The following is a 24,068-nucleotide window of genomic DNA, read 5'->3' as shown; positions in this document are numbered from 1 at the left end:
AAGTTTTCTCCCAAATAGGATCATTTGACTGTTTGAACTGTAATGCACTGATAAACTGGAACCCTGCTGGTGTGTTGGGTAGATTTGGTAGATGAAATGTTTTCTATAATCTTAAAATTAAATCTTGGACTTTTAGTCATCCTGTATTCCAGAGCTGTACCTTTCCCTAGTGAGGTTGATCTTTTTCCTTTCCCTTTGTCTTCCTTGTGTGCCACAAGACAAATGCTACACACACACACACATACACACACACACACACACACACGCACACACGCACACATGTGCGCACACACGCCCCCATACTGGAAAAGATGAACTTCCTCCTGGCAGAGTAAGATTAAAGCCTTCATGTGGACAGTATGATTTCATGTGTAGAACAGCCAAGAATATTTGGAAAGGATTTTTTTCTTTTTTAAATTTTATTTATTGTGAAAATACTGTACAGAGGAGTTACAATTACATGGGCAAGATAATGAGTACATTTCTTATCAAGCATTGTAGCCTCCTCCTTTCTTTGGAAAGGATTTTTTTTCTTTTCCACACTAGAGTAAGGAAGAAATGATCTTGGCTCTTTACTATAAAGAAGTAGTGGGATTTTCCTTTTTTATGTTTTTTATTGTAAAAATAGTATACAGAGGGGTTACGGTTACATGGCTAAGGTCTCATCAAGCATTGTCACCTTCTCCTTGTTTTTTCCCCTACCATCCCTTCCCTCCCCACCTCTCCAACTCCACCTCTCCTCCCAAGTTATAAAGTTCATTTTCAACATAGAGTCTTGTACATGTCATTGTTACAATAGGTCAGCCTGTATCCTTGTTTTAGCATTTTGTTATTTCCCTTCCCCTCCCCAAATTAGAAAAATGTATATACAAGATGAGGGCACTGAAATCAAATACAGTGAAAACATGGGTTATACCATGGGGGAAGAACCTACAAGAGAAACAAAAAAATCACATAGTACATTTTAGATACATTAAAAACAATAGCAAGAAAAAAATAAGTGTGTCCCTATCTTGGGGTTCATGTCACTTAACATCTTCTTATATGGTCATATGTACATAGCTTTTGACCTTTTCTGCTTGTCCTCAACTTATTCTAGTTATTGCAAATAAGGGAAACCATGGGACCTATGTTTCTTTGGGCCTGGCTTACTTCGCTTAATATAACTATTAAATTCACTAAAATACAGGAGCCCCTGTAATAGACTGGTTAATATTCTCAGGAATTTCTTTGCTCTTCTACACCAAACCTTCAGCTCATCAAATATATATTTTAAATGTGTTCCTTTAAAGTTCTCAGTCTTCTGTTGATTAATAGTTTTCAGTGTCCACTGTATTTTCCAGTGCCTACAGAGGTGAAGGAATTATACAGTAACTTATTAGTTTATGGATCCAAAATTATTTGTTGAAAGTTTGCATATTTTCTTGTATTAATCACATGGATGACTACATAAAAGCTCTGTAGCTGAAAGTGGAAATTATTCTGCTTCTTTAGCATATGTTATCTTTATCTCCATTTTAATATAAACTAAAAAAACAAAAAGAGAATGAGATTTAACTTTCTTCAGTCATTATTTTTAGGGATATTCTAACAGTACCAAAGTAATAATAAGATAATTTTTATTTTCTTCTTTAATAAATATTAGAGTTATACATATTAATTTCATATAATACTGAGTATTTTAATCAATTAATAACAAATACTTTCATCCCCTAAATTCTAAACCCTCTGCATGCAGAGAGGAAATTACTATAGACTCATATTATTAAATTGTTTTTATTGTGAAAATACTGTACAGAGGTGTTATAGTTACATGAACAAGGTAATGAGTACATTTCTTATCCATCATTTTTGCCTCCTCCTTTTTTTTTCCCCTACCATCCTGCCCTCCCATCTCCTCAACTACACCCCCACCCCCCACCCCCTGCCTAAATTGTAAAGTTCTTTTTTCAACATAGCATCTTGTACATCTCATTGTTGCAATGGGTCAATCTTTATCCCTATTTAAATATTTTGTTTTTTCCCTTCTCCTCCCCAAATTATAACAACATCAAATACAGTGAAAACAGGGGTATGCCATGGGGGAGATGCATACAAAGCAACAAAAAAATCACATGGTACCTTATAAATATGTTAGCAAGTATAGCAAGGAAGAAAAAACCGCTTGTGTCCCTATCTTTGGGTTCATTTCGCTTAACATCATCTTATCTGAGCTTTTCTGCTTGTCCTAGATATATACTAATTATTGCAAATAAGGGAAATCATGGGACCCCTCCCCAAATTATACCAACATCAAATACAGTGAAAACAGGGGTATGCCATGGGGGAGATACATACAAGCAACAAAAAAAAATCACATGGTACCTTATAAATATGTTAGAAACTATAGCAAGGAAGAAAAAACCGCTTGTGTCCCTATCTTTGGGTTCATTTCGCTTTTCTGCTTGTTTTCACTTTTCTTTGGGTTCACTGAGCTTTTCTGCTTGTCCCAGATATATACTAATTATTGCAAATAAGGGAACTCATAGGATCTGGCTTACTTCACTTAATATAATTTTTCCAAGTCTTTCCATTTCCTAACAAATGAGGCAATGTCATTCTTTCTGATGGAAGTATAGAATTCCATTGTGTGTATATATCACATTTTTAGACTCTTTTTTTTTTTTATGGATCATCAAGAAATGGAAGAAGGAAACCCATAGTTTGAGTTCTTTACTATAAGTGAGTATAGGATAATTTTTGTACTTCTCATGAGTAACTGATTTTACTATCAAAGCAGCTATATTAGATAACTTTTATTCCTATATTTCATATCAGAGGTCAAAGTTACACAGTGAAAATTATTTTCTCAAAGTCATATAGAAACATTTTTAGAATGAATGATTATACCCAGCTTGTTTACCCTAAGCTCAGAAGCAATATGAGATAGATCAGATTATCTGTTGCTTTGCAATTTTATAAAGCAATTGGCATATAACTAACCATTGATCAGCCAGCAAAAATGCATCCTTCTTTCGCTTCTCTTTGTTCCTCATTGCTTCCAATCCATATTGACAAACTCATTTATATTATTATTTAAAATATTGTAAAATGCTTCTTGCCTCAACATTAATTAATTTTCTTCTTTGAATCTAATTAAAACAGAGTCAGGCACATTTCAGCTAAAACTGTAAATTTTGCTTTCAAGGAGCTCAATGAGTCAGCACCAAATATTTATCTCATTTTTGTTAGATCTATTGAGACACAAAAGTATTACATTCTGCTCTTTATAGAAAATCATCTGTTTCTTCCATCAGTTGCTAATCTCATAGTCTAGTAAATTCATAATTCTACCTTCCCTTAAATCATTTATTGGAAGAGGTAGTTTGTCAAAAACTAAATGGAAACAATATTGCTTCAGGTGAAGAAATAAGATTTAACCACCGTCACACAAAATTGGCTCCAGCTGTAACTTCCAGTCAGAGCTGTAATTCAAAACACTTGCATACCCTGTCATGACTAATGGAGTCTTCCCTTAGAAGGTGTATTTTCTTAGAATACTTGAAGAAAATAAATACAGTTACACAGCAATTAAAGAGGATTAATAAAATAGTTTCTCTAGAAATGTCATATTACTAAATTCCTGTAGAATTAGTTATATTAATCTGTCATTCTATGCTAGATTTCACTCAGCTGGAAATTTCTTATCATCCCAGTGAGAAGCAAACTCCTCTTACCTCAGGGAAATAATTAGCAATCTCATCTTTGGAATATGATCCTTCTTTTCTAACATATTTTAGAGAGTCAAGTGTTCCAATATTGTGATTTACCTGAGCAGTTGGGGGTTTGTCAAAATCTTCCTTATCAATTCCTGATTTATCTATATAGTTTGATAAGCTAATAGTTGATTTCAGATATTTTTAGAAAGATTTTTGGGATAAAAACATTGTTATATTACAGCTATACTTACTTCCACAGCTATTAAAATTCCAAACAATTTTAGAAAGGAAAAAAACCAAACTAACATGTTTGCAAAATGCACACCCTGCTTTTATATCCTTCTAGAGAAATGATATTTTTTGAGATGCTAGGTAGTACTTTAATAGAAAAAGAAACTATCTGACTAGATTTTCTGTATTTGAGATTGGAAACAAATGCAAAGTAACAATATGAAAGATAAATGTCAGGCTTTTTCACCAACATTGTGGGAGGTCTTTGGGCCAAGGTCCCAAGGATTGAGCTGGTTCAGTACATTAATGCGACCTTGAGTCACTCTACTTAACTAACATTCCATATGACCTCGAGACTGTGTGTGTGTGCATGCCCTTGTGTGGTCATTCTTGGTCAGATGTCACTTTTTTTCTAAGGAGTATAATTAGGAACTGCTGCAGAGAGTGAGCTGTCACTGAAGGACTGGATATAATGACAATCTGCCATTGATGGAAGGGTAATGAGGTACTACCACTGTGTAACAGGGTATGCTTGTGCTGATGGAAAGAATGTGAACCTGGAAATAGAATGACTTTATTGCTACTGTGCAAAGTCTGTGAGTTCATGCTCTGAGGGGCCAATGACCAGTATGTTTTTATGCTGTGTGCTTCTGCTTCTGAGTCTACGGAAAGGAGAGCCCTGGAACAACAGCATAATTATTCCTTCCCAGCATGCCTGGCATCTTTCTTCGGACCACCCAAATCAAAGAAGATCCTAAGAATTTGCAACACACATTTAACAGTATCATTTCATAATTTGGCTATGTATTTGTAGTGTTAATTTCATACAGTTAAAAAATTGCAGTGCAATTTCTGAATGTCTTTTATTTTGGTGTCTTCTCTTCCATTTTTTTTTATTTTTACCATAAGATCAATGTATTTTTTTATTGACTTATGAAGAAACTTGGTCAAGTTAGAAAGAATGAAAGTGTGGAAAGTAGCATCTAGACTTGCTGATTTATGCCTATAATCCAAGGTATGTGAGAGGCATGGGTGGAAGTATTGTGGTTTAAGGCTAGTTTACTTGTGCCTTAGGACAAATATAATAGTCTTAAAAAACATTCCTCCTCCAATGTTCCAGTTTTTCTGGAACTTGTTTAATAGCAACAAATATGAGAACTTAATAGGCAAAAAGCTTTCCTGAGAATGCTTCATAACATTAGAATATACTTTGAAAATATTAATTTAAATATATTTTAAAGATAAAAAGCCATACTATTAAAAGAATATATTTTGTAGTGTATGTTCATAATGAGACATGACCTCAGGATTTTATATTCTTACATGGCTTTTTCACTCAAGGCTGGCATTTTACCACTTAAGCCACACTAACACATTAAGTGATTTGCCTTTTACACTTTGTTTTCTGCCCCAGAACGGTTTCAAACCACAATCTCTAGACCTCTGCATCCTGAGTAGCTAGGATTACAGATTTGAATCATCAGTGATGGTAAAATTAGAATACTTAATGTAATTATGATGTAGAGTAAATATTGCTATTAAAACCATTTATGCCCAGTAAGTGAAACAAATAAAAAATAATAATGTAAACCTTAGTGTAACATTTGCCAGCACTAATGTTGTAGACACCTGTGGAGTATAGACAAAGGATATATAGAATTTATTCTAGAAGAGCAATTATTCCTCAGTAACTTTGGGAAAAACAAATGTATTGCTGATATTGTTAAATTAACAACAACAAATGTATACATTTTGTGTAAGCATATACATGTAAAAGTATATATGCCCACATATAAAGTAGCTAATAAAAAAGGAGCTAATTATTAGAGGAAAAAAATCACTGAATTGCAATGAAACAATCATCATAAGAGTTTTAAGGCATAAAATAAAGCAATTTCATTTTATTTTTAAAAATTTTTTTTAGTCATGCGACTTGACCTCAGCACCTGGGCACTGTCTCTGAGCATTCTTAACTAAAGGCTAATGCTCTACCACCTTGAGACACAGCTCCACTTCTGGTTTTCTGCTCATTAATTGGAGATAAGAGTCTCACAAACTTTCTTAGCCAGGCTAGCTTCAAGCTGTGATCCTCAGATCTCAGTTACCTGAGAAGCTAGGATTACAGATATGAGACATCAGCACCAGGCTAACAATTTCATTTTAAATGCAATGATGTAATCATTATGAGCATCATACAATATATAAAAATACATTATTCCATATCATGTGCATTATTGTGCATCCTACACTTATTTCTAACACATATTTTCAATATAGGTTTATTACAATTAATATGAAACAAATCAAGGCATAGCGGGGACAGTTTGAGTGAAAGTAATAATGCTTTAACACCTTTTTATTTATAGCTACTGTTATAAGATACACATTCATGTATTTAATTCTATAGTAAAGAGACTAATAGATGAACAGAGTGATGTGAAAGAAGCTAGTAAGCAACAAAGGTCTACTTTGAATTGAGTTTGTATGCCACAAAGATCAGCAGTGCCACCCACACCCTTCTGCATCTTTATGGAAACCATGTAGGTCATGAAGCCACAAATGGTAAATCCTAAAATAAGTGTCAGATTTTTGACACTGAATACCTGAGGTTAGACTTATATTTTAAAACTAAAAGTTTTAAAGATTTGCATAAACTAGTGATCATGACAAATATAATTTTAGAAAATGAAAAAAATGCTTGAAGCTATTCTACCAAGAAGAAATATTATATCTTATGTTTCAATACTATCGATAACTCTAGTTAATTTAGAAATATAATTCTTGTTAATTTAGAAATACTGAGATAAAATTTTTATTTTATTTGTTATATTATTTCATTTTATTTTATATTAATTTAATAATAGTACAAATTTATCTTTAAAAATGTATTATGCAGCTACATGTCTGGAGTCAAATCCAGAGTGTTTTTTCTAGTTTCAGAGAGAGGAATTTATGATTGTTATTCTGAAATTTCTAAACACTAGTGTAGTAATACAGTTGTTACCACAATGAACTACCAAAGGACCTTCCACTTCGTGTGAAAGCCTAGCCAAACTGTTCCTTATGCTTTCCCCTTAATCTTTCTGTCTCCTTCTCCCTGCATCTCTTCACATTTCTCTATTACTGTATTCTTGTGAAAATGATTATAACTCTTACAAGCATTAATTCAGCTTCGTAAGTGTGTACAGAACACCATTACATGTCACTTAAATATAGATAGACAGCTGTTCTGAATTAAATAGAACATTGTCATTTTTCTAGTCCAGTTGAGTAAGGTCTATGTTTTTAAAATGAACCACAGATGTTACAAATCCAGGCAATCAAAGTTCCTTCGATTTTTGTTCATACCATTCCTTTGGAACAAATTCTGTGCTACTTTAGCATTTAAATAATTTTAGGTTTTTTTTTTCTGTGTCTCATTATAAACATTAATGCCAAAAACTTCAAGCTTCCCTGCAGATTTATACTTACCCTATATACAATGTATGTCATATATATGTGTTAACTGACAGATGCTCAGGTCAACTGTCATCCCTTGTGTAGTCACTTGTAAACCAAGTAACTCAAATGGGCAAACATAGCTAATTTTATATTAAAAATTCATAGATGCATCGGTCAAGGAATATATATGGATTAGAAGTAAAATTACTTTGTAACTCATGGTAAACTTTTCTGTCAAAGTGGTTCCTTCACATAAGCTCTGCTATTTTAAGGGTAGCTACTCTATGACAAAAAGCTATGTACTTAAGTCATATCCTATTATAAGAATTCTTTCTTTAAGGACTCGAGATATAGCTCAAATTGAAGAATGCTAGCTGATTAAGAATTCTTTTTGTGAGAAATCTTGGCCAGATGTTCTGGTTTTTATTGGTTCCTTAGATAATTTTTTGTATGTTTTTATTGTAAAAATGCTGTACAGAGGTCTGGGAAGGTGGCTAAGTGGTAGAGAGCTTGCCTTACATGCCTGAGGCCCTGGGTTTGATTCTCAGCACCACATAAGCAAAAAGAAAAAAGCCGGAAGTGGCTCTGTGGCTCAAGTGGTAGAGCGCTAGCCTTGAGCTGAAGAGCTGAGGGACAGCGCCCAGGCCCAGAGTTCAGGCCCCACGACCGGACCCCCCCCCCCAAATAAAAAAGCTGTACAGAGGGGTTAGAGTTACATGAACAAGGTAATGAGTACATTTTCTATTGAGCATTGTTGACTCCTCCTTTGTTTTTGGAATTTCTAACTAGCAAGTTGCACAAGATTGGGAACCTAAGTTCTGACCAATCAGAATGAAGGGCAATGTGCTAGAGATAAAACCTGGGTGGACTGCTCACTAAGTATGCCTGCTTTCCAGTCACTTTCTGTCAGTAAAGTACATCATCGTTTTGCATTAAAAAAAAATTGCTAGGTTATTTTCAAATTGGTGTCCCTATTCCTATGTGGCACCTCAATATCCTGATATATTCCCAACAACTGCTGTGCAAAATCATGAAGGGACAAGATTAACTTTAACCAGATTGATAACCTTAATAAAGCCCTCACATTGTGTTTTTCTGGAGGAAATGCATTCCAGTTGCTGTATATTAAAGGCAATGCATAGTAGTCAACAAATGCTGATTTATCAAGCTGGCTATGAACAGATGATTAAAACAAAATGTGTTTAAGACCCAAGATGAGGAAAGAAATGACAAATTATTGGACTCACCTAAAACACAATGAGGATAAATAAGATGGACAGTGGTAGAAAGTAAAAGGACCTTTTCACTAGAGAAGTTCAAACATTATTTTCTGAGTTTGTAAACATAGAAATGGGGATTTTACATATTTGATTACATTTGAGGATTGAGATGGAGGAAATCATTTATGGGAATAGGTATCATCAGGTCTTGTACGTTCCTTACAAGACCCTTTCTTATTTGGAGCTGATGAGAGATGTGAGTATAAAAGAACAGAAGGTGTGATGTTGTCAGATTTGAAGATAAACAAGAGCCACGACACAGGGAATAGTGGCAGCCTCCAACTGTTTCAAAGGAGTTGGAAATAGATCCTCCTAAGGATATTCCAGATAGGATCACTGGTACACTGTTACCTTAAATAGCTTAACAAGACCAATATTGGATTTCTGATACACACCTGTGGAATGAACTGGTAGTATTTTACAAGTAAAGATTTCATGGTAATTTGTAATACCAGGAAGAGAAAAATAAGCACATTCAGTAATTTCTATCACATCCTCTCCATACATAAAATGAATGCATAAATGTGTATATTTTAGGATGCATATGGCATGATCATATTGAAGTATTAACTGAATTTTATGAGGGCTAATGTTGAATTAAATTTCAATTGTTGGCTATTTGTGCAATATTTGTCAGAAAGTTAGAAAGTAAGGTAATCTAAACTTTAGAAATCTGAATGTTTAGAAATCTAAATTGAAAAGAAAGCTTACTTGGTTTGTATTTTTTTAGATGATTTGCTGTTATTATACTTAAGACTATCCAACTGGATCAAAGACCTCAATATAAATCAGGTACCCTAAAAAGGAAGGGATAGGGAAACAGTAGGGCTGCTTGGCACAGGTAGAAACTTCCTACATAAGGATCCAGAAACACAACAAATCAAAAAAAAGGCTAGATAAATGGGATTGCATTAAACTACAGAGTTTCTGCATGGCAAATGACATAGCTAGTCTGATATATGGAAAGCCCAAAGATTGGGAGAAGATCTTTTCTAGCTATACATCAGACAATGGTCTTGTATCTCAAATATACTTAGAGATAAAAAAAATTAAGCTACACAAAAACAAATACAGAAAGAAACAACCCTATTAATGAATAGGCTAAATGTTTAAAAAGAGACTTCTCCGAGGAAGAAATAAGAATGGCCAATAGACATATGCAGAAAATGTTCCACATCTCTGGCCATAAAAGAAATGCCACCTCATCCCAGTTAGAATGGCCATTTTCAAGAGAACAAATAATATATACAATAGATGCTGGGGGGATGTGACCATTCCCATTGTTGGTGGGAATGTACATTTGTTCAACCATACTGAAAAGCAGTATGGAAGTTCCTCATAGTGCTCCCCTGTGGCCCAGCAATCCCATTCCTGGGCATTTACTCAAATGACCAAATGACCACAAAAAGGCCACATTAAAGGTATCATCACAACCATGTTCATTGCAGCATTAGCTATGGTAATAGCTAAGATATGGAATCAACCCAGATGCTCCTCAGTACATAAATGGATCAAGAAAATTTGGTGTATATACACAATCGACTTCTGTGCTACCATCAGAAAGAATGACATCTCTCCATTTTTAAGGAAATGGAAAGACTTGGAGAAAATCATATTAAGTGAAGTAAGCCAGACTCAAAGAAACATAAGCTTCATAGTTTCCCACTTTTGTAATAACCAGAATATATCTAAGATATTCTTAGCAGAGGATCACAGCAGTTCAATACCTATTTGCACATGACCATATAAAATGAAGCTTATTGAAATTAACTCCAAGATATGGAAACAAGTGGGGCTATTTTTAGTGTACTGTTTGCATTTCTTTTTCATTTTTTTCTTCTCCTTTGGTTTATTCCCTGTTGTCACTGTTTTTTATTTCATTGTCTTGTAAATAAGTTTATCTGATTTGGGGAAGGGAAAGTGAATCACAGAAACTGTGGGACAAACAATGAACCAGTTCAACGGTGATATTAGACACTGTGTTAAGCTTTCATGAATGACAGCAACAGGTAAACATCTGGATTATGTTTGTCTCTTAACTAGAATTTTGGTGTACATGTTACCTACTTCTTAAATGCATTCATTGCACTCTTATTTCTGTAAGCAATGAGCCAAACACAAACCATGCAATTATGGCTTAAAATTCATCGAATTATTAACATCATCACATACTTCTTAATTTTCATTCTTAATTAGATCTCTCTCTCTACCTATTTCTTGCCCTTTTAATCCCTTCTGAATTTCCTAGATAAGCATGAAAATGTCCCACTCTGATATATAATGAGCATTTACATTTAAAACAGATTATATATTCTGCTATAAAAGTGTTCCATATCTCTGGAAAAAAATCAAAACTCATTTGCATTTAAAGACATATGCTCTATAATAAACCCTTGCTTCCTGTTCAGCTTCATTTTTGACTATTTTTGTATCATTTTTGCTTTATATTTGAAAGATGTTGTAATGTTCTTTAAATTACAAAACATTCCTTAGTAAATGACTGTCTCTGGCATGGATAACTTACACAAATGCATCACATGTTTATCCTTTAGCTTCAGTGACAGAATTAATTTTTTACATTCTTTATGATAACCATCTTAACATTATCAGGTAGATCAAATCATGTATCTTTCTGTATTTATGTTTTGTCAATGCTGCAAAAAACAATGTGACTGGCAATTGTCACTGTACTGATTTAGTTAATGTTTTAAACAATTTTACAAGGAAGGTATTACTTAAGAAATATAACCCAATGCATAAGTGGTAAATAAAAATATAATTCAGGGAAATGTAGTTTTTTTTTCCAAGACATTGTTTTTGGTTGGTGATTTTCTCAGGTGAATAAAGACTATATGAACATGCTATTAGGCTTAATATCTCATAACCAAATATTAATTGCAACAAATAAATATACATATATACATATATATTTATATATTTTTGAATATAATGTTTTAAGAAGAAAAATTTCTATAGAACTCCAATTTCTAGATAGAAATACTTTAAGCATCATAAAATTTGAACATATATTTAAAATATATTATAATATATGTATATATATATGCTCAATGCATACATTGAGCAAATATGTCTTGAGTACAGGTTCTGCTCCAGATATTGCTTTAACCCCCAGATAGCGGAGCCAATGCAACATAACTTTTATTTGAGGTAAAGCTATGATATATAGAAAGCATATAGTTGTTAGAAAATGATAAGCACCTTGGGGAAACAAAATAAAAGAAGGGGCAATAATACTTTCAGAACGAAAGATATAATTTTACTATAGTTTACAAAAGTACTGCCTGTAATTGCTGAGCAATGGTCTTGTTAAAGCATGAGAGGGAAAACTTTCTAAATAACATCACATGATTTTAGGCCCTAGATCAATATCTGCCTGAGTATTACATACATGACCTTGACCTGTGAATCTCTCCAGAATAAGTTGTATTTGTGCCTATAATATATGTGTTTACATTCTAGTGACATTTATTTAGCTAATAAAAACATCCTTGCATGTTTCTATCACTCTTTATCCACCAAAATAAAAAATCTATCAGGGAATTAAGTTAATTTCTTTTGTATTTTTATATACAGATACTGGTTAAAGACTCAGTAGACACTTGAAATGATTTGAACTACTTGGATATTAATGTACTGCCAACATTTTTGTAATTGTAATATTATGATAGCCGAATCATTCCTTTATTTTGGTATCAGTTTTCTTTCTAAATAGTAAGTCCTAGGAAATTTAGAAAGAAAGATGAAGAAAATCTTCCCTTAAAATAAAATGGTGACTATCCTCTAGTCTCCAAACTACCTTTATGAAAAGTGAAATCTCTGAGGAAATCACTAGGTAGATTCTTCATATTATCATTGCTTTTATATTGAGTATGAAATTGGTTGTATTTCCAGATCAGTAAGCCCAGAAGTAGTAGAAAATGAGCTACAGTTACTTTGAATTTTATTTCTGATTTTGATGCTTTAATTGCTTATGAAAAAACCCCAAGATTTGGGTCCTTTTTCAGTATTGCAGCATGATCTCAACTGTTCCTTTACTGGACCACAAATCCAATATCTGAGAGGCAATAGGGGAAAAATGACTTAACCACAAATGGCAATAGATGGAAGCAGAAGACCCAGCAGTTCAGATATACTCAGGAGTTCACACTGAGGAAAAGAGAAAAGGTAGGATGAGATTCCAGTTCTTAAACCTTCCTTTAAGAAAGTTTGTGTTTGGGTGCATGTATGTGTACAGGTACTGAAGTTTAACCTCTTAAGACCTCATGTTCTCAGTTGGCTTTTTAGCTCAAGACTGGAGCTCTACCACTTCAGTCATAATTCCACATCTATTTTTTTGCTGGATAATTGGAGATAAGTGCCTCAGGGACTTTCTGCCTGTGCTGTCTTTGCACTTCAAGTCTCAGATCTCAACCTCCTGAGTAGTTGAGTGAGGCATTAATGCCCAGGTAGTTTCTATGCGTTGTACTCTGAGAGCAGGTGGTACTCTGGGGAGAATAAAATTCACTGACAAAAAATGGAGGCAAAACTATGTTAATAAAATAAGAGGGGAGGATCTTGCAAGGAAAAAATGAAAAGGATATTACCAGGTTGTGTGTGTGAACTTGCTCTTTCAAGCTGACTCCAAAATCAGTCACCCATTACAAGATTTCAGGTAAAGATAAATTTAACCCAGAAGTTGGTGCAAATAATATTGTGACTGATCATATTTAAGGAGAAAATACTGAAAGAAGCCACAGAATTCTGATACATTTCTCATGGGGAACAAGCTCTGAACAAATGCTTACCTCAACAAAACAGTTCCAGAAGACATTGGAAGGCCATTGTTAGAGTGATTGAGGAATAAGATTTTAAATAGGGATTTTAAATTATGCGAATACGTCCAGTATATATCCAGTGAGAGTGAAAGTGAAACAGATGAATTCCTGAGTCCACTTATCAGTAGAATAAATCTTTTAATATGACAATGAGAAGTATCGAAAGTGGTACATAATTGAGCAAGCGCATTGTCTTTTAATTTTGAAAATAATGTTAGAATAGTTGTCTTTTCTTTATAATGTATATAGGCATGAAAGAACTTTACCTTAAAGAATGGGAAAATACACAGGAGTTTATGGCTGTCATGTAGAGTTAATTCAAAATTTAAAAATTAAATAGTTATTGCATCTTAAAGAGAATGATCCTCTTAATATTTGTAAAAACAATTAAAAAACCCATTCCTGATTAAATTTTTTCAGCAAACAGAGCATAGGACTTTCTTAATCTTCTAGATGGCATCTATGAAAAATATCAGCTGCAATCACCACAATCCATGCTGAAATGTTCTTTTCCCCTAAGACTGAGAATAAGGCAAGAGGTCCATTAAGAACAAGGAAAACAAAAACAAAACAAAAAAAATAAAACAGGCTTTGAACTCAGGGCATCTTGAGCTCTTGGGGTTATTACTAACAGTCAATGTTCTATCATCTTTTAAAAAATGTATTGTAAAATGATGTACAGAGGCGTTACAGTTACATAAGTCAGGTATGGAGTACATTTCTTTTTGAACAGGGTGAATTAATTCAGCAATGATTCTCAGTACACATTATGTTGAAGAAATGACTCTTTTCTACCATCTTAACCACACTTGTAGCTGACTTCTTCTGGATTTTTTTTGTTTTCCTTGTCTCATAATTTATTTTATTATTTTAAAAAGTTGTACAAAGAAGTTTCAACATGTTGATTTATGAAACAACACATCTTGATCAGTGCCAGTCTTTCCATTTGCCTCCCCTATCTGTTCCAGTCCTACCCATGCCCCTCATATTACCTTCCTTCATTTTCATTTATGTACATAGGTATTATGATTATACTAGCCCACCATTCGTCTTTCTATTAATCTTTCTCCCTCTCTTAATCTACCCCTCCTTAGAAAAAACATTGGGGTTTGTATTCATTTGACTAAACTGTCAGTTGTTCAGAGGACTACACCTTTCATATACATCCTACATCTTCATATATATCCTTTCTTATACAAAACTTCAACCAATTTGACTGTGCATATATCCATATGGCCCTATAAATGTCTCAATAATAATATGTTAGGCCTAATTTTAATGTATGAGAGAAAATAGGCATCCTTTATCTTTCTAAGCCTGACTTACTTCACTTAACATCACACATAACATCATACTCTGTCCATCGCAGAATAAATAACAAGAATCACTTGTCATCAGAATAGATGAAGAAAAAACTTTAACAAAAATCCAGCATACATTTAAGATAAAAGCTCTGTGGAAACTAGAAATAGAACATATAACATTATAAAAGCTATATATGGCATACCTGCAGCCAATGTCATAAGTGGTGAAAAACAAACTATTTCCTTTAAAATCAGGAACAAAACAAAAATGTCTGTAGTCTTTACTCCTATCCAATATAGTATTGGAATTCCTAGACAGAGAAATAAATCAAGGGGAAATATACAAGGGATCCAAATAAAGAGGGAAGAAGTCAAGCCACCCATACTTGCAGATGTTTTGCTGATTACTTTTCAAATGGAACTTTGAAAATCTTTCAGCTCTAGCTTGCTTCAAACTATCTTCCTGAGTAGGTAGAAGTAAATGTGTGAGCCACCAGTGCCTGGCACAAATTCTGTTCTTAATATTTTATTAGAAATTCCATTAGATATTTTGTCCATACTCTGATGGATAAAACAAATAATAAATGTATCAGTAAAATAAAATAAAATGCATCCAAATGTTTGACATTAAACCCATAAGATACTTTAAAAAATGTATTGTACAGGTGATGTACTGAGGGATTACAATTATGTAAGTAAGCTAATGAGATCATGTCTTTTTGAACAGTGTTACACCCTCCTTCATTTGATCCCACTTTCCCAACTCCCCAAGTTCTAAAGTTCATTTCCAACATAGTGTCTAGTGATTATCACTATTGCATTTGTTCACCATTTATCCCAGTTTCTGTGAGTTCCCTTTTGTTCCCCCAAATCAGATAAACTTATATACAAGACAAAAGATACAGAAATCAAAAACAGTGTCAGCAGAGAATAAACCAAAGGAGAAAAGAAAGAATGAAAAAGAAATAACTGAACATGCTACACTAAAATAACTTCTTATTTCCTTTTCTTGGAGTTCATTTTGGTAGTCATCATTTTATATAAGTATATGCACATAGGTATTGAACTGTTGTGATCCTCTGCTAAGAATATTCTGATCATTACAAATGATGGAAAACATGGAGCCTATGTTCTTTGAGTCTGGCTTACTTAATATGATTTTTTCCCAAGTCTGTCTTTGTCCTTATAAATGGGATGATGTCATTCTTTATGATGGAAGGATAGAATTCCATTGTGTATGTATACCACATTCATGTACTGAGGGACATCTGGGTTGATTCCATATCTTAGGTATGCTGAATAATGCTTCAATGAACATGGTTGTGCTGGTACCTTTAATGTGGCCTTGTTTGTGGTTATTTGGGTAAATGCCCAGAAGTGGGATTGCTGGATCACAGGGGAGTCCTATGTTTAGTCTTTTGAGGAACTTCCATATTGCTTTTCAATGTGGTTGGATAAATGTACATTCCCACCAACATTGTAGTAGCATTCCATTTTGGCCACATCCCACCAGCATCTGTTATATCTATTATTATTTGTTTTCTCGATAATGGCCATTCTAACTGGAGTGAGGTGGAATTTCAATGTTGCTTTGATTAGCATTTCTTTTATGGCCAGAGATGTGGAACATTTCTGCATATGTCTATTGGCCATTCTTATTTCTTCTTCAGAGAAGTCTCTTTTTAAACATTTAGCCTACTTATTAATAGGGTTGTTGTTCTTTCTGTATTTGTTTTTGTGTGGCTTAATTTTTTTATCTCTAAGTATATTTGAGATATAAGACCATTGTCTGATATATAGCTAGAAAAGATCTTCTCCCAATCTCTGGGCTTTCTATATCCTGCTTGCTATGACATTTGCCTTGCAGAAACTCTGCTGTTTAGTGCAATCATAGTTATCCAGGCTTTCCTTGATTTATTGTTTCTGTATTTTTATGTAGGAAGTTTCTTCCTGTGCCAAGGAGCCCTTGTATTTCTCCTGTAATATTTTCAGGGTATCTGGTCTGACATTGATGTCTTTGATCTATTTGGAATCGATTCTTGTGCAGGGTGGTGTATAAGGGTCTAACTTCAGTTTTCTATATGTGTATAGCCAATTCTGCCAGAACCATTTGTTGAAGAGGCTGTCATTCTTCCATTCTGTGTTTTTGGGTCTCTTATAAAGAATAGGTGGCTGTAGGTCTGTGGGCTCATTTCTGGTCTTCAATTCTATTCCTTTGTTCCTCAGGCTTGTGCATTTGCTAGTACCAAGCTTTTTCCATAACTACAGCTTTGCAATAGAGCTTGAAATCTGGTTTTGATATTCCTCCAGCACTGTTCTTCTTGCTAAGAATTGTTTTTGCTCTTCATGGTCTTTTATCATATTATATGAATTTTTGGTTTCCTTCTTCTATATCATTGAAGAATGTTCTTGGAATTATGATAGGAATTGCATTGAATTTGTACATAGCTTTTAGCAGTGTTGCCATTTTCTCAATGTTAATCCTCCCAACCCAAGAACATGGGGAAATTTTCCATTTCCTTACATCTGCTTTAATTTCCTTTTTCAGGTTTTTTAAGTTTTCATCATAGAGGTCTTTCACCTCTTTGGTCCAGTTAATTACTGGGTATTTTTTTTTCAGGCTACTACAAATGGAGTTGCTTTTCTGATCTCAGCCTCACTCTTCTCATTGTTGGCATAGAGAAAAGCTACTAATTTTTGTGGACTAATTTTGTATCCTGTTTCTTCACCAAAGCTTAGGTCAGCTCAAGTAACCTGGGGTGGGGTGTAGCCTATGGGTTTCTTTAATGAAGTTGAGTACTCCAGAATTTGGTATAAAGATACTTAGAATTCTTATTTTCCATTGGCTTCTTCTCTTCCTTTCTACCTCCAAGTTCTATTTCCATTCTGGGGTCATGATCAAAGAATTGTTCCAAGAGAATGGAGCAGAGATAAAAAGGAACATAGTTTCTTCTAAAGTAAAATTATTTGGTCAATCTATTCAACAGTGGCTCATAACTACAATCCTAGCTGATATATGAGATCTAGCCCTGGTAAGGAAAGTCCATGAGACACTTACCTCCAATTAACCACCAAAAGAAGTCAGAAATGGAGCTTAACTTTCAGAATACCTCCCGATAGCAAAAAAACTCAAAGATAGGGCCTAGGTCCTGGTGTCAAGCTCCAGGACTGGTACCAAAATCAAACAAGGAAAAAAATATATCATTAAAGCTGCAGATAAGCAATTCATGAGCCCTGAGGTATGAGTGAGCCCCACATTGATTATTATTATAAACAGCTGAATTCTTAAAGTATCTCTTTTCAAATATAATTGACCTCAGAAAAAAAATATATTCACCTTTTAAAGGGAATCTATTGTTTCTGTTGTAGTGTTAGAAAATATCCACTGTTTTTCTTATGTGCCAGTCTTTTGAAACCACAAACTTAAAAAAAAAAGCTTTAGCAGTTCTGTTTATTTTGTATCTTCTGTTTCTAATGAGTTCATTATATTCAGAATCTAGCCAATCTGAAGATATCCAGATATTTATAAGTTATTATTATTTCATAATCATATATAGTAGTATGCACTTTATATGTCCTCTTGTATTTAATTCAATAAATTCTGAGTGCTTTTAAATCATATATCAAGTGAGCTCCTCTATGAAAGAAATTTCCATTTATCAAACTGGAATGTTGCTTGCTTAACTGGCTCTCATTGATTAGTTTAGATTCTTAGAGTCAGAGAAAATGGTCTTAAATAACTAGCCTTATAATATTTTATGAATGGTCTTAAAATATTATTTGACATTTTCTGCAATATCTGTTTTCAATGTGTGGTCTATGGATTAATTTATTTTAAATGTTGGGTAGGGAAATGAACCAAAAGGCTCTATGATCATAAACTCAGTAACATTTACCAGAAATTACCTTTTGGTAGATGAATTTAAATAATTAGAACTAATTTTATGTCTGTTTAAAGCCAAGATGACAATATCATTATGTTTTATGTTGCCCTTCTCAATCATGTATAACAATTATCTTCTTTTTTAATTTAACGCCTATAAACACAGTCCAAATTTCATATATATAATATATAAAATCATCAATGACAGAGAATTCACCATATATATATATATATATATATATATATATATCCTTTAGCAGATATTGTGTTTTATAAATTTTTATTAGTTTTAATGTGTCAGTAAGATTCTCATAAGCTTGAAGAGTTATAAGTTGTTCTGACCATTTGTTCTATTCTACTACACTCTTTTAACTGTAGATAGATAGATAGATAGATATAGGATAAGAAAAGACTTTCAGAATTTGGACATTTTAATACATCATGATATATTCATTTCTCCTATCATGATGAAGAATACTATCACTGGTCACAAGAGACAAATGGCAAATCTACATTTGCCACCAAGGCTATGGACCATCCAGTTAAAAGTGTCTGTTGCCTATTTTTAAAAAAATCACTAAAGCTGGGCGCTGGTGGCTCATGCCTGCAATCCTAGCTACTCAGGAGGCAGAGATCTGAGGATCGCAGTCCAAAGCCAGCCCGGACACAAAAGTTCATGAGACTCTTACTCCAATAAACCAATATAAAACTGGAAGTGGTGCTGTGGATCAAGTGGTAAAGCACTCACTTTGAGCTGAAGAGCTGAGGGATAGCGCCCAAGCCCAGAGTTCAAGCCCCACAGAGAAAGAATATTCAACTATCCAAGACAAATGCGAGAAATATGGTAGATCTATTCAACATTTGGAGGATACCATCAGAAGGCCTAATATGAGGATAATGGGTGTAGAAGAGCACCTAGAGACATAAGTTAATGGTCTAGGAAATTTGTTTAACAGGATCCTAGCAGAGAACTTCCCAAACATGCAAAAAGATAGGCCTATTCAGATACAAGAAGCTTTTAGAACTCCAATAGACCAGACCAGAACAGGACATCCCACCGTCACATTATAATCCACACAGGATCAATTCAGACCAAGGAAAAGATCCTTAAAGCAGTCAAGGAGAAAAGCTCAATCACCTATAAAAGGAAACCAATTAGAATCACCTCAGATTTCTCAGCAGAGACAATCAAAGCAAGAAGAGCCTGGAATGATGTATGCTGTGCCCTAAAGACAAACAACTATCAACCCAGAATACTGTACCCAGCTAAACACACCTTCATAGCCAAAGGTCAAATAAAAACCTTCCATAACAAAGAAAAATTGAAACAATATATCCGACAAACCAGCCCTATAAAAGATTTTTAAAGATTTCCTACACACAAAAACCAACAAGACCACAATAAAGCCAAGAAACCGCACCCAAACTGAGAATCCAAGAACCATAGGAAGAACCCAGTTGCTGCAGCTCCCAAGAAGGTGGAAAAAATTGCAAGAACTTCCAACACCTCTCAGTCCTATCTCTCAACATTAATGGACTTAACTCTCCAATTAAGCGACATAGACTGTCTAGTTGTATTAAAAAGCAAGATCCTTCCATCTGACTTCAGTAGTCACACCTTGCCCATAAAAACAAACACATTTTGAATGTGAAAGGCTGGAATAAAATCGACCAAGCAAACAGTACCCATAAATAGGTGAGAGTTGCAATCCTAATGTCAGATAAAGTAGACTTCAAATTAAAATTAGTGAGAAGGGATAAAGAAGCTCGCTACATACTAATTAAGGGATCTCTCCTTCAGGAGGGTATTACAGTTCTAAATATCTATTCGCTAAACAATGGAACACCCAAATTTATCCAAGAAACACTACTTTCCCTCAAATCTCACAAGACCCAAAGACATTAATTGTTGGAGACTTTAAAACACCACTATCCCCACTAGAAAGATCAACTGAGCAAAAACTCAACAGAGAAAGCACAGATCTAAACAATTGCATAGATCAACTAGATTTAACAGGTATCTACCGAATATTTCACCCAGCAGCATCAGAATACACGTTTTCCTCAGAAGCAAATGGAACATTTTCCAAAATAGACCACATTTTAGGCCACAAAGCAAACTTGTCCAAATTCAGAAACATTGAAGTTATACCTTGCGTTGTCTCAGACAGCAAGGGAATAAAATTAGAACTCAACACCAAAAGCCACCAAAGAAAGCCCTGTTAAAACATGGAGGCTGAACAACACACTGGTTAATCACAAGTGGGTAATGGAAGAGATTAGAAAGGAAATTCAAATGTTCATGATATTCAACAAAAATGAACACACAAATTACCAGCTCCTCTGGGACACAGCAAAGGCAGTACTCAGAGGCAAGTTTATAGCTCTGAGCTCCTACATCAACATATTGGAGAGATCTGAAATCAACAATTTAATGAGACATCTGAACCTCCTTGAAAAAGAGCAGCAAGATAAACCCCAATCCAGTAGATGGAAAGAAATAATTAAAATTAAATCAGAATTAAATGAATTAGAATAAAAAAAATAGAAAAAATCAAGAAAACAAAGAGTTGGTTCTTTGAAAAAATGAACAAAATTGAGAATCCCTTAGCAAATCTTATCAGAAAAAGAAGAGAACACACCCAAATAAATAAACTCAGAGATGAGAATGGAAGCATCACCACAGAAACAACCAAGATTCAGAACATTATAAGGGAATACTTCTCAAAACTTTATGCTAATAAATTTGAGAACTTGGCAGAAATGGACCTTTTACTAGCAAATATTGACATGCTGAAACGAAACCAAGATGAGTTAAACCATCTTAACAGGCCCATATCAAACATTGAAATAGGACCCACAATAAGAGACCTCCCATCTAAGAAAAATCCAAGACCAGATGGTTTCACATCGGAATTCTACAAGGCCTTCAAAGCAGAGTTCACACCAATACTCCTCAATCTCTTCAATGAAATTGAAAGAGACAGTTCAAAACAGAACTAATTCTATGAAGCCATCATAACCCTCATCCCAAAACCAGGCAGGGACTCATCAAAGAAAGAGAACTATAGACCCATTTCTTTGATGAACATTGATGCAAAACTTCTCAACAAAATTTTGGCCAACTGATTTCAATAATTCATCCAAAAAAATCATACACCACGATTAAACAGGATTCATTTCAGGGATGCAAAGCTGGTTCAATACACACAAATCAATTAATATAATTCATCACATCAACGAGAGAAGGGTAAGAACCACATGGTTGAGGTTCCGGGAAGATGGCGGAGGAGAAGCTGGAATCTGAACAAGCTCTTGCATAGAAAACAGTTTCAGAGTTCCAGTGAACAGTCCCAAGCCAGAGAATCACACCAAGTGTGCCATCACAGGACAGAGAGTTAGCCAAGAGAGAGGAAGCCAAGCAGACACATCTGAGCGTCTGCCAGCAGCTGCTGCTGCGGCGGCAGGGTTGCAGCGGCGACCGCAGCCGCGGCCATACCTGAGCGCTCACACAGAGAGTCCGGGATGAAGGAGCCAGACGCAGCGGGCGAGAGGATTCTACTCAACACCAGCAAGAACCGACAAGGAGCGGACAACTTCATTCTGCACTTTGCAGACCAGAGACGATCCAGGATCCAAGACTCGGCGTGAGTAGCCCCACTTCCTCACTCCTTCCCAGGGAGCAGAGGAGGGAAGGCCACCCCTCCCTCCCCCCCCAGCACCGGTGATCTCCATCTTGCGGCTAGCTCCAGCTCAGGCCTTGGAATAAAACAAGTCATTTAGCAGGTCACAAGAACTTAACGGCGAAGTGACCTCACAGACTCAGTTTCATCCAGGGAAAAGTCACCCAGCTCAGGCGCCAGCCATTGGAGTGGCTTTCCTCACCGGGTAACCAGAGCCAGAGGCTGCCCCTCCCTCTAGCAGCCACCACAATCAATTGAAAAACAGAAACCCTGAGAATGGCTCCAGGCTGGGTGCTGTGAGTTTTTTTCACAAAATAGCCCCAGGGAAAAGCTACTGTTTGTTGAAAGGCCTCAACTCTACCCAGAACCTAGCCTCATCACTGCATCCCCCTCTTTTGTGATTCTCAAAGCAGATCACCCTCCCAGTAAACTAACCTGGGAGGGGGAATCTCAAAATCTTGGGTAAAGCAGAGCATTTTTCTGCCTGTTCCAACAAACTGACTTAAGAAACCAATCAAGCCACAGGACCTCAAGCTGACCAGAGACTCCAACCACACTCTGGTTACAGACAAAAGGGAGATACAGGACTCTTCCCACCCCACCCCCCCATAAAAAAAAAAAAATCAAAGACCTTTTTTTTTTTTTTCTTCTTCTTCTTCTTTTCTTTTTTACTTTTTTTTTTGTTTTGTTTTGTTTTCTTCGTTTTTTGTTACCTTATATATATAAAAAAATTTTTTTTGCTTTTCTAAAACTTTTATTAATCTTTAATTTTTGCCTCTTCTGAAAAAATAATTGTTTTCCATTAACTTTTTTTTTTTCTTTTCTCCTCTTATAATTTTTATTTTAGGAATACGTGAATGTGTGTTTTCCTTTCTTTTCTTGTCTTCTTTCTCTTTTTCTTTCATTCTTAATTATCTTTTTGTTTTTTGTCTAGCTCTACTGAACTTCTGATCTTTTCTTCTCACTTTCCTATCCTTTCCATCTTTTCCTCTTTGTTCTTCTTTATGTGACTTAACTCTTGTCCTGCACATCCTCAGATAAACCCATAGTTAACCAGTAGACCCTACCCCCCATTGTGTACACACTTAACCCACAAACTTATTTCTCAATTCAAAACCTCTGAGACTTAAATTCATTAATAGCAGTACCACCTCTCTATACCTATATAATATTTTAAGCATTTTTTTAAAGTTTTCCATATCTCTTCTATGTCCCTCCCTTTCTCTCAACATATTCATATTCCTCTATAAATAGATGGTCATGGTCTTTTAATCTCTAAAATAACATTAATTTTTACGTTTCTATTTTTTTTTCTGGTCTCTTTTCATTCCCCTTTCCCTTTCTTCTTTCTCTCTCTCTCTCTACTTGCATCCTACCCAACCTATTTCCTGCACTGTGATTAGGACATAGTTAACTCTCCCTGTGCCTCCCCACACCAATCTATTCCTATTTTTTACCCACATCTCTCCCTAACCCTAATAATTTCTGGTTTTCCAAATTCTTCTCTGCGGTTCAAAGTCCTTTAACATATAGTTGTTTGATGTCGAATAGATGTATCTGTTGAACTAGATTGTATCTGTAGACAATTGACTGTACAAATGCAAACTTTGGTTGATGGTTGCCTTAAGATAGTGTTCTAGCACAAAACTGGTGCTATCTTCATCTCAAATGGGCAGATAAGCCGGAAAAACACAAGAAAAATGGCAAATTCGG

This window comes from Dipodomys spectabilis, unplaced genomic scaffold (assembly GCF_019054845.1).
Source record: "Dipodomys spectabilis isolate Male_0828 unplaced genomic scaffold, ASM1905484v1 ptg000094l, whole genome shotgun sequence".
Lineage (NCBI taxonomy): Eukaryota > Metazoa > Chordata > Mammalia > Rodentia > Heteromyidae > Dipodomys > Dipodomys spectabilis.
This window is presented reverse-complemented; position numbering follows the sequence as displayed.